This window comes from Macrobrachium nipponense, chromosome 21, assembly GCF_015104395.2.
Source record: "Macrobrachium nipponense isolate FS-2020 chromosome 21, ASM1510439v2, whole genome shotgun sequence".
In the NCBI taxonomy this organism is placed as follows: domain Eukaryota; kingdom Metazoa; phylum Arthropoda; class Malacostraca; order Decapoda; family Palaemonidae; genus Macrobrachium; species Macrobrachium nipponense.
In genome coordinates, this window is record NC_087212.1 from 15,214,304 (window position 1) to 15,229,909 (window position 15,606).

Here is a 15,606-nt window from a genome sequence, read left to right on the forward strand (position 1 = left end):
ATATCTATGAATGCTTTTGTATCTTTTTGGTTAGGACTGTTGCTGATCTCATATATGAGAAATGCCAGTTCCTTCCTGCTACCTCATCGTATTGCGAATCCGCCAAGCAAGCTAAATTACGCCATTTTTTTCCCGCAGTTGGAACTTACTGCCATCTTGTTCTGATTTACAGTATTTCACTTGATAAACTACTTAGAAGACGCTTTACCCTACTGTTTTCACACTAATCTTATCACCGATAGTTCACGAACACTTCTAGATATTTCTCAAATTCTAGACGTATGTTAAACTTGTGATATCTGTTGATTAATCTGACTTCACGCGGGAACGTCTCACCAAGCAAGATGGCTACTACGAGAGAGAGAGAGAGAAGAGAGAGAGAGAGAGAGAGAGAGAGAGCCTGTTAGCATATGGTCTTGTTAATGACATTATCCATTGATCTTTGGTAACAAGGTATCTAATTGACGAATGAAGTTAATAGGATTAAAGAATGCCTTCAGGTCGTCAATCACGGCAAATTCACCTTTGTCTCTGCGCGTCCGTTTTTGCTCTTTAAGTTGCTCCTAATCAATCATTTTCCATTAGAGACCTCCAGATACTGTTATCACTTTCACTTTTGTATATGATGCCGTTGGAGTCATTTTCAATTGCATGGTATTCAGCTTAGTGTCCTCTTGGTATCGGTTTTACTTCCTTTTACGTCCTCTCTTTACTGGGGTGATTTTTTTCACCGTCTCTTTGGTAAAAGGCTCTTCGTTATCACTTGTATGTCTTCCCCCTCCCTTCGTTATCAAAGTCATGTTCACTTTATGACAGTCGGCTGTACATCATTGTCCCTTTCTCCTTTGTATTTTCCTGCATCCAGTCACTTTCAACTTTTTCTCCTATGCATTGAACCTTTGTTTGCCCTTTTATCTATCTAGTCACTTTCAACTTTTTTGTCTCCTATACTGTTGAACCTCTGGCCTTGATTCATCCAATCGCTCTCAACCCTGTCTCCCAGGCGTTAAGCCTTTGCCCCCTTGATATTAGCTGTCTGTTATGGGAGTCCTTTTCGCATATATAATTTCACTTTCATGTCTTCTGGTATAGGTATGATTTCCCTCTGTTTCTTCTCATATTAGAGTCATTTCTACGCGTCTCCCATTGTTCAGTGTTTTCTACTGTAGGACTTCCCGTTACGGAGTCATTTTCTCTTTACATCATTTCCATTTGATACCAGCGTCGCTTCTCTCTCTCTCTCTCTCTCTCTCTCTCTCTCTCTCTCTCTCTCTCTCTTTAAGACTTAGCGGATTAAGAGACATTAAGAAACCTTGATATGGCTTGTGCTAATGATCATGCTACGTAGTTCATACTTCTTAAATCACTAATAGGCGGTATAATTGCGCCAGATTATTTTTCTAGTTTTCTTCTGTTTCAATGGATAAAAACAGTTTCTCATCCGTTTTCTTTGTCATATATGAAGACTCGGTAGCTGCCTGCCGGAGTACATTTTCAAAACTTTTTCTTAATTATTTATTGATTATTTTTGGCGGAGTTTCGGAATTTGTTCGTTTTAAGGATCTTGACAAAATAACATTAACAAAATTGTTCACGTTTTTTTACAACCGTTTTAGATTATATCCAACAGTTAAACTTAGTAATGAAAGATGATATTATCTATAGAGTAGATTATGTAACGTAACTGATTGTAAAACCCAGTTGATGTTGTTGCCCTCCTATTTATATTTTTCACTTAGTGACGTCAAGGTTCATTTAAATTCCTCATACGACTTTCAAACAGTTTCAAGTGCTTGGAAATGTAGTAGTACTTATATCTAACTTTCCTTCTGTTGCAAGGATAAAAAATATTATTTTTTCCACTCGTATGACAATTAAAATCAGTAAGATTTATTAACTCTATATCCATTATCCGAACAGAAAAAATCGTGATTCATTTTTAATTATATTTTCGTTCTCGTCCATGAATTCGCAAAGTTAATTCAAAATGATATTATTTTGAATCTTTTATTTCTAATGGAGAATTAAGGAGAATCTATACTCATTTTTTTTCACTGAGCCGTAGTTAAAATACCGATAAGGTTTAAGTCTTGAACATTTTTAATAGAAGAGTTCATAAAACCACTGACACCTCGTTTTCATTTCACATGAAGACAAAACTCATTTACGACTTACTTTTCAACCTTATGATATCTCGGAAAAAGAATATAAAAGAGTATCAATTCCCAATTTGGTTTTCACTGCACTCAAGCAAACGGTGCTCTTGACTGAGTTGCTCTCCCAAGTATGACCTTGGCATAGCAGCTCTACTAATGGATTTTGCCAGTTCGTGGTCATGAAAGAGCGGCCGGGGTCTCAGCGCCCACCATTATTGAAGGCCTCATCGACTCATCGCTATTAAAGGGTCATTTCTTCTCCGTTCCCCGGCGTCAGCGATCTTCGATTTCCTTAGCAAGCAGAACAGGTTGTACGAGAGAGAGAGAGAGAGAGAGAGAGAGAGAGAGAGAGAGAGAGAGAGAGAGAGCGCGAGCTTAATTAAATCTTTAGAATAAAACGGTTCAGTGGCCTTGCAGAACGTTAGAGAAAGAGGAGTTAATTAGTCTTTCAACCAGAAATCAGTCATCATTCAACATCAGAGAAAACCCTGTGAATTACAAAGACCATAACAGATAGAGAGAGAGAGAGAGAGGAGAGAGAGAGAGAGAGAGAGAGAGAGAGAGAGAGTTTTGGGGACAAAAAGAAAGCTACTTTGGTGAAAATGTGACGAAATAGCGGTTTTTAGGTTTTTTTTTAATTACACGTACTACTTCCATTCATGGTAAAATAGCAGTGATAACGAAAATCAATGTTATCATTAACTCAATCAGCTGTATCCGTATATATTCACTCAGTTATGAATTTAAGATGGTGTTACTCCCTTCCCTTCCAGGGGGACATTTTGTTCTTGTTAGTTGGGCCTGAATTACCATGCTCCTGGGAGAAACTAAAAAGAATAAGAAAGCAAAGGAAATCTATAAAATGAATACAATATGAGTTTTCCCACCTCCAGTTTCGTAGATTGCTTGGAGTCAAAGGGTGTAAGGGAAGTGTTGCCTTACTTCAAAGGAACACGGTCCAATATATTACTTGTAGAGAGCGAACTTCTATAAGGTATATATATAAGATATGGCGACCTGGTGGTTGTCAAGTATCTAACGGAGATGAAACGGAATTTATTCCTTCTGCATAATGGTGGTTGCAAAAATAACTTTAAAAGAGACATTGTAGAGAAAGATTGTCGACAAATGAGGTTTGGCTTGTGTCACTGAACGTATTACTTATCTACCAACTACATCAAGTATTATAATTACTATTATTCCATTTTTCTCTAACTTTAGTGAAGCTGAAAAAAGTATCTTGAGAGTAATTGTTTATTTTCACCAGATATTTCTATCCTGACCTACTGCCAAGGCCACTGGTCAATTCAAAATCAGAATTTTCATCTTTGTACAAATCAATTTTTTTAACGGTGGGTTGCCAAGCCACGACAAAGAATCCTTTAGGCCTGACCTATGCTGCTGCAGTAAATATTTAAAATAGCTTCAGTAACTGAAATTCATCTGTCATTTTATTTTCGTTACGGAAAGACAACGAATTGGTCAGCCTAGTTCCCACACGTATACCCCAGGTTTTAAGCGACAAAGTGAAAAATAATGAAGGTCCCCAGAAAACAAAATAAAAGACATTTCCTTTGACAGTCCGAGGTCTATGTGACTTACTGAACCACTTGGCAAACAAGGAGAGGCTGAGAGAAAAAAATGTAATTTCAGTGTTTAAACACCCTACTAATTGTTCTTCTCTCTTGTTCACGGAATGGATTCTAGGAACACGCTTCCTGTGTTCCTTCCAAAGGGAGTACCTCCGTTTGGGAAACTTTGTATTGAGAATAACTGCCAAGGCGAACAATGGAGGTAAGAACTAGAGTTATCTCACGTTTTGTGACGCGTTTCAAATAATACAAGGTCAATTATAATTCTACACCGGAAAATATTGTGCTTATGTTCTCACATTTTAGGCCCTGGCTAAATTATTATATCCTGAAAGTCCAAACGAGCCAAAAGTAAACCCCGAAATATTTACATTTTTTTTTTAATGGTAATGTCTTCAACACATTTCAGACAAGTTTATAAATCATAATATTATTTTGAGACTAAAATGATAACGACTTCCTATTGTAGTCTGATTGTCTCAATAAACCATGATATGTTTTTAGGCCTGTAATTACTAATAAAATGACTCTTTTTAAAGGTTGGAAAACGCCGATAAGCCCCGATACCATATGCAATAGGGATCATTATTTGAATAACAAAAACATTTTACCCTGCACCAGGTGTTGGTGTGCATGCATTAGGATGATTAGGATTTAATTATCAGAGTACTATTTTTGTCCATCCATTTACAGAATGAATAATACAGGCTCAGTGACTATATATGTTTTGAAGCTGAATGAATTGAAATGATTCATATTTAAATCTTTCCCCTGAAATTTCAGTCGGACATCGTCGGATTGACTCTACTTAGAATTGAAATATATTTTGTGTTCTCTTCTTTTTTCTTTTCCTCTCCCTCCATTTAAGCTTTTACCCACAAAAGGCGATTAACAACTAGGTACCTGATTCATTGTTTAGGTCATCAGAGAAACCCTGGATTTCTAGGGATCTCTCCCAGCTGCCCTTCCTCGTCTGGCTTGTGATTCGAACGCGGTTCGTCCAGTCGTGAACTAGACGCGCTTCCACAGAGATAAGATACCGCAGAGAGAGAGAGAGAGAGAGAGAGAGAGAGAGAGAGAGCAGTAGACGAATCGGTGGAATGAATGCACTGAGGGAGAAATGACCCAGTTTCTTTTCTGCCCGAGTAGATCGGAAAGTTAGAAGAGGGGAACGAGTGGGAAGCTGTACGGGATACATTGATGTATCTGCCTCCTGATACCCTCCACCCCCTCCCCCTTCCAGCTACAACAAGTGTATCAACCCCACGCCCACCTCCCTAACCCTTAACCCATATCCCACGCCCCCCCCCCCCCACCCCCCCCCCCCCCCCCCACAACCCTTAACCCATATCCCACGTCCCCTACTGAATTCTCACCGTCAGTAAAATGGAACCATAAGTGTTTGTTAAGTGGGTCTTCAAAGCTGCTTCTGGATGGGACTCGAGATGGATGGAAACATACAAAGCTCTCTCTCTCTTTCTCATGCCAGCAACTAAATATTTTATTCTTTCTATTTCGCCCCCTCTTTCTCTCTCCTGTCAGATAACTAAATAGCATGTTGTCTCTATACGTTTGTTTCTCATGCTAGAATAATATTTAATATTTTACTCTCTCACTCTTTCTTATTAAGGAAATGTTAAGATATGGAAAAACATTTTATGAATTTGTTTTAGAAGTCTCTTTTATGATTTTTTCCAAGTCTCGTCTCTTTTATGATTTTTTTTAAGTCTCATCTCTCCTGCAACGTTGAAGGAAAATAGTGCTTCTGTTCTTTGGTTACCCTTGAAACTACACACGAAGAAGTTACATCTTTTTTAATTAATTAATAGTAATTAGTGTGTTCATAATGAATAAAAGGTCCCGTCAGAACATGAATGGGTGACCGCCTATGAATCGGTGGTAATGGGTTTGCAATGACGTAAGGTAAGCCAGCATACATAATGATTAGTCATTACGTAATATTATTGATGTCATATTCATCAATTAAAGTTGTTGATGGTATTTCTTTAAAAAATCAATATATTGAATTTTGTCTTTAATATAATTGAATGTATTTGTTGCGTGAGGACCTCCCCCCCCCCCCTCCCCACCCCCAAAAAAAAAAAAAAAAAAAAAAAAAAAAAAAAAAAAAAAAAGGGTCACTTAGTGCCAAAACATCCAGGTTTCTTTCTAAACAAAAAACCATTATACATTATACTCTTGAACCACATGCCATATATACAGTCCTAACCACACAAAAAAACTTTTTGGCGTACTAACGCCTTAGAATTTATTGCAGCTGAAGGTTTTTGGGTCTGTCGCCCCATAAATCGGATGGCGTGGATGCCTAATCCATTGGCTGGAGGCTTTGACTCATCCTCTTGATTGAAGCATCATCCATTGTCTCAAGATGTGTGCCATAGAGCTGTAGGTGATTAAGTTCCCTTGTACTCGAAAACATTGCCAGCTCTTTTCCTTTGCGATCGATGTTTAAGAATTTTGTCACTATACAAGTTGAACAGCAAAGTCACATCGGCTTTGTTTTCAAGCAAAAGTTTCGTTTTCCAAGTAGGCCATTAGTGAATGTGATTTTTTTGCAGCTGAATTTCATAGATATTTTTTCTTAATAAAATACTTTTATTTTCAGAATTTTGCTCCGTAAAGTATTCCCATTTTCAGTTCCATTTTAATCGAGATCTATCCAGCCTGCTTTTTTAATCAGGGGCACAGTCGTATGAAATTCACCACCCTGGTTGAGAACCAACCACTGATATAGGCGGATGATAATAAGTCTTATACATCTGGGAAATACAGTCACTTGCTCGGAAAAAAAAGTCATCCAACATCTACAAGCAAAACTTTAATTCTTCTGTCCTAGAGAGCCAACCTCTGCTTTTATTGAAAACTATTTTTTGAGCAGTAAAATTTCCATGTCAACTTCAGCCATCTAATTTTCTTCAAATTTAACTTTGAAATAATATGTATTTCCCATAAAGTAAATTTGATTTACATTTCTAAGGCACCAATTCTTTGCCAGTCTGTACCAAAGGAACCAATCACAGCCTTCAAATAAACGAATTACGAGCATTCGCTTTTTCATGTTGTACTTACAAAGGAAATATCAGCGGAAAAAAAGAAAAAAAAAAAATTCTCGCGATTCGTGAAACTAAAAAGAATTTAGCTACTGCATTATAAAAAAAAAAAGCCAGGTATTTATATCTGAATTTTTTCAGACTGCCTTCGGCAAATGCAAAGTGAAATTCCGTGTCTGCAACACCAACACGGAACTCGCATTTCCCTTGCACTGCGAGACTTCTGCGCATTGTCATAAAATGCAATGGTTGTCAAATGTTTAGATTTGAAGCATTCCAAACTTGGGAGCTGCGACCCGAAAAACTGATCTGATGTTGCAAGTTATATTATATATGTTCAGTTTGGTAATGTATATATTTTTAAGTATGTTTTTACATACTTGATAATAATAAATATAGATTGTTATATAAAAAAATATTTTGTTATCAAATAATGCAGGCTTCGATATATTTCACAAATAAAATATATGGTATCCAATGCGTTTAACCGTTAAATTCAGCAACGTAGGTCACAGTAAATGCAACCTTGAGGTGAGGTGGATTAACATATATATTCTACTGTCAGGTAATGCAGGGCCCGATGGATCTCTTTACCAAACAAGTAGGTGGATTTGCTTCTGCAAGCTATGAATATTTTTTTTAATATAATAATAATAATAATAATAATAATAATAATAATAATAATAATAATAATAATAATAATAATAATATGGGACAGCAGAGTTGAAAAGAAATAAAGGGAAAAAATGGATAAATATCAAGATCTGAAAATAGAAATATAACAATTTGTCGAAAATTTTATTTTTCCTAACTATTCAAACCTTAGGTCCTTTAACAATAGAAAGGTACTTAGCGGCAGCTGAACCGGTCGTAAGCTTCGAACAGGGGGTTTCGGTAGTTAACTACTTGTCCGGCAGTTAGCGGTGCGCTGGACTGCGAGGCGAGGAGTCACTTTGCTTTAGGCCCAGGAAACGCAGAGTGAGGGGTGGCATGAGTTGGGACTATATGTAAAGGACCTCAGGTTTGTATAGTTAGGAAAAATACAATTTTCGACAAATTTTTATTTGTTCCGATACGTAATACAAACCTTCGGTCCTTTAACAATAAGAAGACTCACTTATTGGTGGGTGGAATCTGAGTCTTTTGAACAGACTGGTGCTCGTCTTACCTTGGATTCCCTCCCTGGCAGGATCAGTGGTCAAACTTCTGGACCAAATTTATAAGAAGGAGGCAAGTGTACCTCATATAAATAGCAAAAATCAAGAACTAGTTCCTACTTCAAGAGCCAAGGTAAAGTTATGGGTTTGTCTCTTGTTGGCTTCCACTCCCCCCCTTGTTGGGGAGTGGTGGATAAACACTTCTATCCCTACTGAAAGGGATAGAATGGGGCTCGGTTGTGTAGCTTACCTGCATCGGCCTCCTGTTCAGCGTAGTGGCGACCGCGGTCCTCTGCCCACAGGTAGAGAAGAATGAAGGAGGAAGAGAAGCCAGTCACACTCTCTTTCACTCGTCCATTCATGCAGTCACACAAGGATGCGATGCTGTTCTGTCCGCTCGGGTGCTGGGTAGACTGTACTACTTGTTGAGCAGCCACCACAGGTCCCAAGGAAAAAGTGTCCAAGGACCTGTGGGTGATATCCCGAAGGTAGAATGAAGTGAAGGTGGTCTGGTTGGCCCAAACCCCTGCCTTCAGAACCTGCGCCAGGGAGAAGTTCTTGTGGAACACAAGGGTTGGACCAATACCTCTGACTTCGTGGGCTCTCGGTCGAAGGGTACAGGTGTCGTTACTGCCAGCTGTCTTGTACGCCCTCCTGATCACCTCACGCAGCCAGAAAGTGTTCTTGGAAACTTCTTTCTTGGTAACCCCGGTGCTAACGAAGAGGCGTCGACACTCAGGCCTGAGGTGCCGAGTTCTCTTCAGATTGCGCCGTAGCGTCCTCACAGGACAAAGCAGCATCTCATCCGCATCATTATCGGCGAATTCCTTCAGGGAGGGGATCGTGAAGGACTCGAACCGGTCGTTAGGGACCGAAGGATTCTGAGTCTTCGCTACGAATTTCGGGACGAAATCAAGCGTCACGGATCCCCATCCCCTGGAATGCTTGACACTGAAGGAAAGACCATGAAGTTCCCCTACTCTCTTCGCTGATGCCAGGGCCAGCAAGAAGAGGGTCTTGAGGGTCAGATCCCTGTCTGACGATTCTTGGAGTGGCTCGAAGGGTCTGCGAGTCAAACTCCTAAGGACGAGAGTCACATCCCATCCCAGGGGCCTGAGTTCCCCGGGTGGGCAAGACCTCTCGAAGCTCTTTATCAGGAGGGAGATCTCGAAAGAAGAGGAAATATCCACACCTCGCAGTTTAAGGACTAAGGCCAGGGAGGCTCTGTAGCAATTAACTGCAGAGACGGAGAGGAGCTTCTCTCGGCAAAGGATGAAGAGGGAATCCGCTACCTGCTGAAGAGTGGCTCTGAGAGGAGAGAGACCCCGTCCACGACACCAACCACAGAAGACGAACCACTTCCCCTGGTAGACAGCTGCAGAGGACTGTCTGAGGTATCCAGCCATCTCTGTTGCTGCGCTGCGAGAAAAGCCTCTCGCTCGCAAGAGATGGTGGATAGCAGCCAGCCGTGAAGACACAGGGACTCGATGGACTGGTGGTACCGTTCTACAAGTGGCTGGCACAGGAGGTTGTGCCAGGGGGGAATTTCTCTCGGTGCTTCGGCAAGCAGAGCCAGCAGGTCCGGATACCAAATGGCCTGAGGTCGTTTGGGCGCCACCAGGATCATCCGAAGGTTTGCAGTGATCAGCGCCCTGCTGATCACTGTGAATCAGACAGAATGGGGGAAAGGCGTAGACGAAGAGGTTGTCCCATGGATGTTGAAGAGCGTCCTCTGCGGCTGCCCATGGGTCCGGCACAATCGATTAGAAAACCTGGAGTTTTCTGTTGTGCCGGGTGGCGAACAGATCCATGACTGGGTGCCCCCAACAGCTTGAAGAGCCTTTCTGCCACGTCTGGATGAAGGGCCCATTCGATTCCTATCACCTGATCCTGACGACTGAGCTTGTCGGCTACCACATTCCTCTTGCCTGGAATGTAGCAGGCCGACAACTCTACTGAATGTGCCGCGGCCCACTCGTGCACCTGCAACGTCAACTGGTGCAGCGGGAGGGACACTAGGCCCCCCTTGCTTGTTGACATACGCCACTACTGTGGTGTTGTCACACATCAACACCACCGAGTGTCCCACCAGATGGTCCCGGAACTCTTGGAGAGCGAGGAACGCTGCCTTGAGCTCCAGGACGTTGATGTGGAGGTGCTTGTCACGATGGTCCCACACACCTGCAGTTAGTAACTCCTCCAGGTGTGCGCCCCATCTCTCTGTCGATGCGTCCGAGAAGAGAAGCATCTCCCGGGGGGGGGGGGGGGTCGTGGGGATTGTCGAAGAGGCACTCATCTTACAAGGTTCCCGTCGTCCAGCCACCAGGCTAGGTCCTGCCTTACCTCCTCCGTGAGGGACACGGGGAAGAAGAGAGGGTCCCTTGCCTGTGACCAACACTCCTTAGTTTCCACTGAAGAGACCGCAGGTAAAGAGGCCCGTGAGGGACTAGCTTCTCGAGAGACGACAGGTGGCCGATCACGACTTGCCACTGCTGAGCTGGTTGCTCCTGTAGAGACAGGAACTGTCTTACTGCCTCCCTGAACCTGCTGATCCGCGAACCTGCGGGGAAGACTCGCCCTGCTGCCGTGTCGATCAGCATACCCAGGTACTTCATCCTCTGCTTGGGTTCGAGCTCTGACTTCTCGTAATTCACAACGATTCTCAGATCACAGCAGAATTCGAGGAGTCAATCTCTGTCCTGCAGCAACTGTGAGCGAGAGCTCGCCAGGACTAACCAATCATCGAGATACCTCAAGAGACGTATCCCTACCGAGTGGGCCCAAGCTGACACCAGTGTGAACAATCGCGTGAACACCTGTGGGGCGGTTGAGAGACTGAAACAAAGTGCCCTGAATTGATACACCGTTCCGTCGAGGATGAAGCATAGGTACTTCCTGGAGGATTGATGGACGGGTATCTGGAAATACGCGTCCTTCAGATCCACAGAAAGCATGAAGTTGTTCTCCCTGATGGAATCGAGCACTGAACGTGCTGTTTCCATCGTGAACCGAGTCTGGTGAACGAATCGGTTCAAGGGAGAGAGATCTATCACCGGGCACCAGCCACCCCGAGGACTTCTCCACTAGGAAGAGACGACTGTAGAAGCCTGGCGACCTGAACGATATCCATAGCACATCTGCTCAGCATGGCTTCAACTTCCTGCCGAAGCGTCACTTCCTTGGTCGAGCCAGGAACGTAGGTTTGCAGATGGACCGGGTTGGGGGTGAGGGGTTGCTGAGACTCGAAGGGTAGCAGATATTCCTCCTGAAGGACGTTTACTATCCAGGTCTCCGCACCGTAGCGCTGGCATGTTGCCCAATGGCTCGCCAGGCACCCCCCAACTTCCGGCAGCAGGTGAGGGGGAACCGTCCCTAGCGTTTCCCACATCTCTTGGACTTCTTCCCCGCTCCCCCTCGTGAGAAGGAGGGCTGGTAACGCTCGCTCTTTGAAGAAGTTGAAGACAGTCTTTCCTTTGAGCTTCGATGATGTGATCGTCTTGGCCGCTAACCAAACTCTTGGGCTTGGCCGCAGTAGCTCGAGGCTGCCCAGACACCTTCGAGACTGCCTGGTGTACTAAACGGTCACTGTCGTCAGTGCGCCATCTTTCCACCGCAGCGTCCACCATCTCTCCTGGGAAGAAAGAGGAGGAACTCCACACCGGTCCGTTGCGAAGACCCAGAGCTGCCTCACGCCCGGGTCACTTGGTTGAGAACAGCGTCTCTATGCCGGAAAACCAAGTTGGCCCACAGGTTGGCCGTCTGGTGGGCCAGGTAGGCTGCAGGCCTGGTCGAGCGGCTCTCACGGGAAGAGTGGCTGGACCGAGAACAACGGCGACAGTCCCGAGCGTCAGAAGAGCTACTGCTGGTCCCCCTCTCCGCCCAGACCCGGACCTGCAGAGTCCGCTGTCGTGGTGGGAGCAAGGCCTGTCCTCACTGCGCGTCACGCCGCTTGGACCAGCCAAGGCTGGTTCAGGCGACCGAGGGGACCGCTTCCTCGCCACAGCCCGCGAGCAGTCTGGGACTGTTGCATCAACCCTGGGTACCAGCGAGTCGCCGCGAGAGCGATCGCTGGTCTGGTGAGGGTCGCCCGAGCAACCCCCGCCAGTCTTCCGCCCCGTGCCTGGACCCTGGCGCCAAGAGAACTCGGATGCCTGGGTCTTGGCTGTCCGGTCACCCGCAGGTGACTGTACACTCGGTGACACTCGCGAACGAGATTCCGAGACGGTACCTGGCGCCGAGGCAGACCCTCTGGCGCCAGGTGAGGAGGTGCCGGTGGTAGCCGACACTCCTCCGGTCCCCGTCTTCTTCCTCCTTGCGGAAGGAGAGACGGGCCCCATTCCCGAAGGAACAGGAGGACCGACGGAAGTCCCAACCGTCCCACCAGAGGAACCGGCAGCATCCTCTGCACAGGAGGCAGGTCTAGCGGAGAGCTCTTGGGACACCAGAAGTCTGGGGCTGCAGCAGGAGCGGCAAACCCAGGTGGCGGCGTAGCAGCGGGCATCGAAACCTCCGGCAGCAGTGCCTGCACAGCAGCTGTCCGGGTCGCCGTGGCTACGTGCTGAGTATATACCAGGTGAGGCGGAGCAGCGTAGCCCGGCGTGGACACCGTCGTGGTGATCGGCCTGTGCGTTACCGATATGGCTCCTCTCGCCAGATGACTCAGCAGCCCCTGGACCGTTTGTGTCCCTTGCAGCCCCAGCGAGTACCAGGCCCGTTTGAGATCGTCGCCCGTGGTCAGCAAGTCTGAGGAAGGAAAAGTCGGGTAGATTAGTGGGGGTGTCTCCCCTTGCCTGGGGGGGGGGGGGGGGACAATTCCCAGCCTGAGCAAATGGAGGACCCCAAGTACAACTGGATGTTGGGGTATCTCGGCCCCTCCTCCACGCTCGACTGATCGAGAGAGGAGAGGGAGCGAGAAACCTCCCCAGAAGGGGAAGGAGCCATACGCGGGAGCTGAGATGGAGGGAGAAAAGAGGAAGACATGTCTGTGATCAAGGGTGTAGCTGGAGAATCCTCCTCCGACTCCTTGGCCCGCTTTCGCAGCTTCTTCCTCCCCCCCAGTGCTCCCACTGCTCCTCCGACCAAAAAATACACGTATCACATGTCTCGGTGCGAGAGCATTCTGGCCCTCTACACCGAGTACAAAAATCATGTGGATCAACCTCTACAGAAGAGCGGAAGGCCCCACACTTACAGCCCCCAACACCGGGGCACAATCTGGGGTTGATGGGGGGGCCAGGGGGTTTCTCCAGCTCTTGTTGTTCCATTTCCATCACAAATGAAAACAAAAGAAGACACGTACTTACTTATGTACTTGCAAATACTCACAAGTAAAAGAAAAAGCGAAAGTCTTCACGCAGTTAAGCAAACCAAGCATACGACAGAAGCAGGCAGAGAGACGAAGAGCAGCACGTCCATCCACAAGCGCGGCCGAAACCAAAGTGACTCCTCGCCTCGCAGTCGAGCGTACCGCTAACTGCCGGACAAGTAGTTAACTACCGAACTCCCTTGTTCAAAGCTTACAACCGGTTCAGCTGCCGCTAAGTACCTTCCTATTGTTAAAGGACCGAAGGTTTGTATTACGTATCGGAACAAAAGAAGGATATGGGATATGCCAGTGAAAACTGTACCCATAATCATAGGAACACTAGGCACGATCCCAAGATCTCTGGAAAGGAATCTGGAAAAACTAGAGGCTGAAGTAACTCCAGGACTCATGTAGAAGTGTGATCCTAGAAACGGCGCTCATAGTAAGAGAAGTGATGGACTCCTAAGGAGGCAGGATGTAACCCTGAACCCCACACTATAAATACTACCCAGTCGAACTGGAGGATGTGACAGACAAAAAAAAAAAAAAAAAAAAAAAAAAAATAATAATAATAATAACGGACGTCATCGTCTCGCTATTCGAAAAAGATTTTTAACCGAAATGAAAAATCTGAGCGGAGAAATGCGCGAGCAATTCCATGAGATTAAATAAAACGCTTGCAAAGGCTTTCTTTCCTAACATACTGATTTCACTTACAACCCGCCGGGAGAAAAAGGTGGATTCGCTCGCTCCGCCTTTGGAGGGGAAAGGCTTTTCTCTCTCCCTCTCTCTCTCTGTCTCTATGAAATTTACATAAACTTTTGTGCACAAATTTCGTTACTGTCTGTATTTTTCATTCGATCTCACTCGTATAATAGCGAAAGTTTAAATTGTCGTAACATCTTTTGCTCTCGGCTGATTACAACCCCGCCAAGAACTGCTCTCAGATTGCCAAAAGTTTTGCTTCATTTTATTTCTCAGGATGCATAAAATATGTGTGTGTGTGTTCATAAGGTCACGTACACACAGAGCTCAGAACATTCTCCTGGGCCTAGACACTGACGTTGACACGTCAAGAACGTGCTTTATGTTTACGAAAATATTTAGCTGATGTCCTGTCAAATGTTATGTGCCACGAAATAAATTCTTTTGTGGCAACAGTTATAAGATTGGATATCCTTCCCACATCATTATACATGAACAAATGTCAGTTTTATGTGCCACGAAATAACATCTTTCGGGGTAACAAAGTTATAGATGGGATATCCTTCCCACATCATTATACGTTCAGAAATGTCAGTTTTTCGTCTTTTTCTCTTGACAGCTAGTCAAAACCGGCTGCTGCATTTTCTATTCTCTTCCATGTTCTATTCGGCAGAAATGGAAATAAAAATTGCTCTTTCAAACTGGAATTATATTATGGGATTCATGCTTACCTGTTAGACAAGATTAATCACAGTAGAATATTCTCTGAGTATCAAGCATCAATCCTGTAATCTAATCCCTGTCTGAAAAAGCATTTTTAGAATTTTTTTTTTTTAAAAAAAAAAAAAAAAAAAAAAACGTCTGCGGAAACGACCCAGGGTATCGAATTCTTGGCCCTAAGTTCGAAACGACGGTGCCAGGTGCCACTTGTCCCATGACATATGCAGAGATTTGGATATGTTTCCGTATCGACGACTCTCTCTCTCTCTCTCTCTCTCTCTCTCTCTCTCGCTTCAAAGATGTAAACTCTGCAATGCCATTATGCATTATACATCAACTAAAGGACATACATATTCTCCATAACATACATTCGCCAAGATGGCCTCAGAACGCCTTGCGTCCTCGAAAAAAATCGGGATTTCACTGCCGGACTTTCCTGCCTCTGGGAAGAAATACACGTGAGTGCGAGGACGCAAACGTGTATGTACGTTATATAATGTATATCTAAGATATCATTATAAAATATTATATATTATATATATATACTATAATATTATTATATATTTTATAAGACTATATAATATATATTATAATATATATATATAATATATATATGAGTCTGATCACATCACCATGATTCATATATACGCATTAAGCTACAATTGTCCTTTAACATCGAATTCGCTCTACCTCGGAATTACGGAATTAATATATTTTCATATATGTTATATAAATGAAAATATGTTAATTCCGAGGTAGAACGAATTGGATATTAATGGAAATTTGTAGCATAATGCGTATTTATACACACACACACACACTTATATATATATAATATATATATATATATATATATATATATATATATATATATATATATATATATATATATATATATAT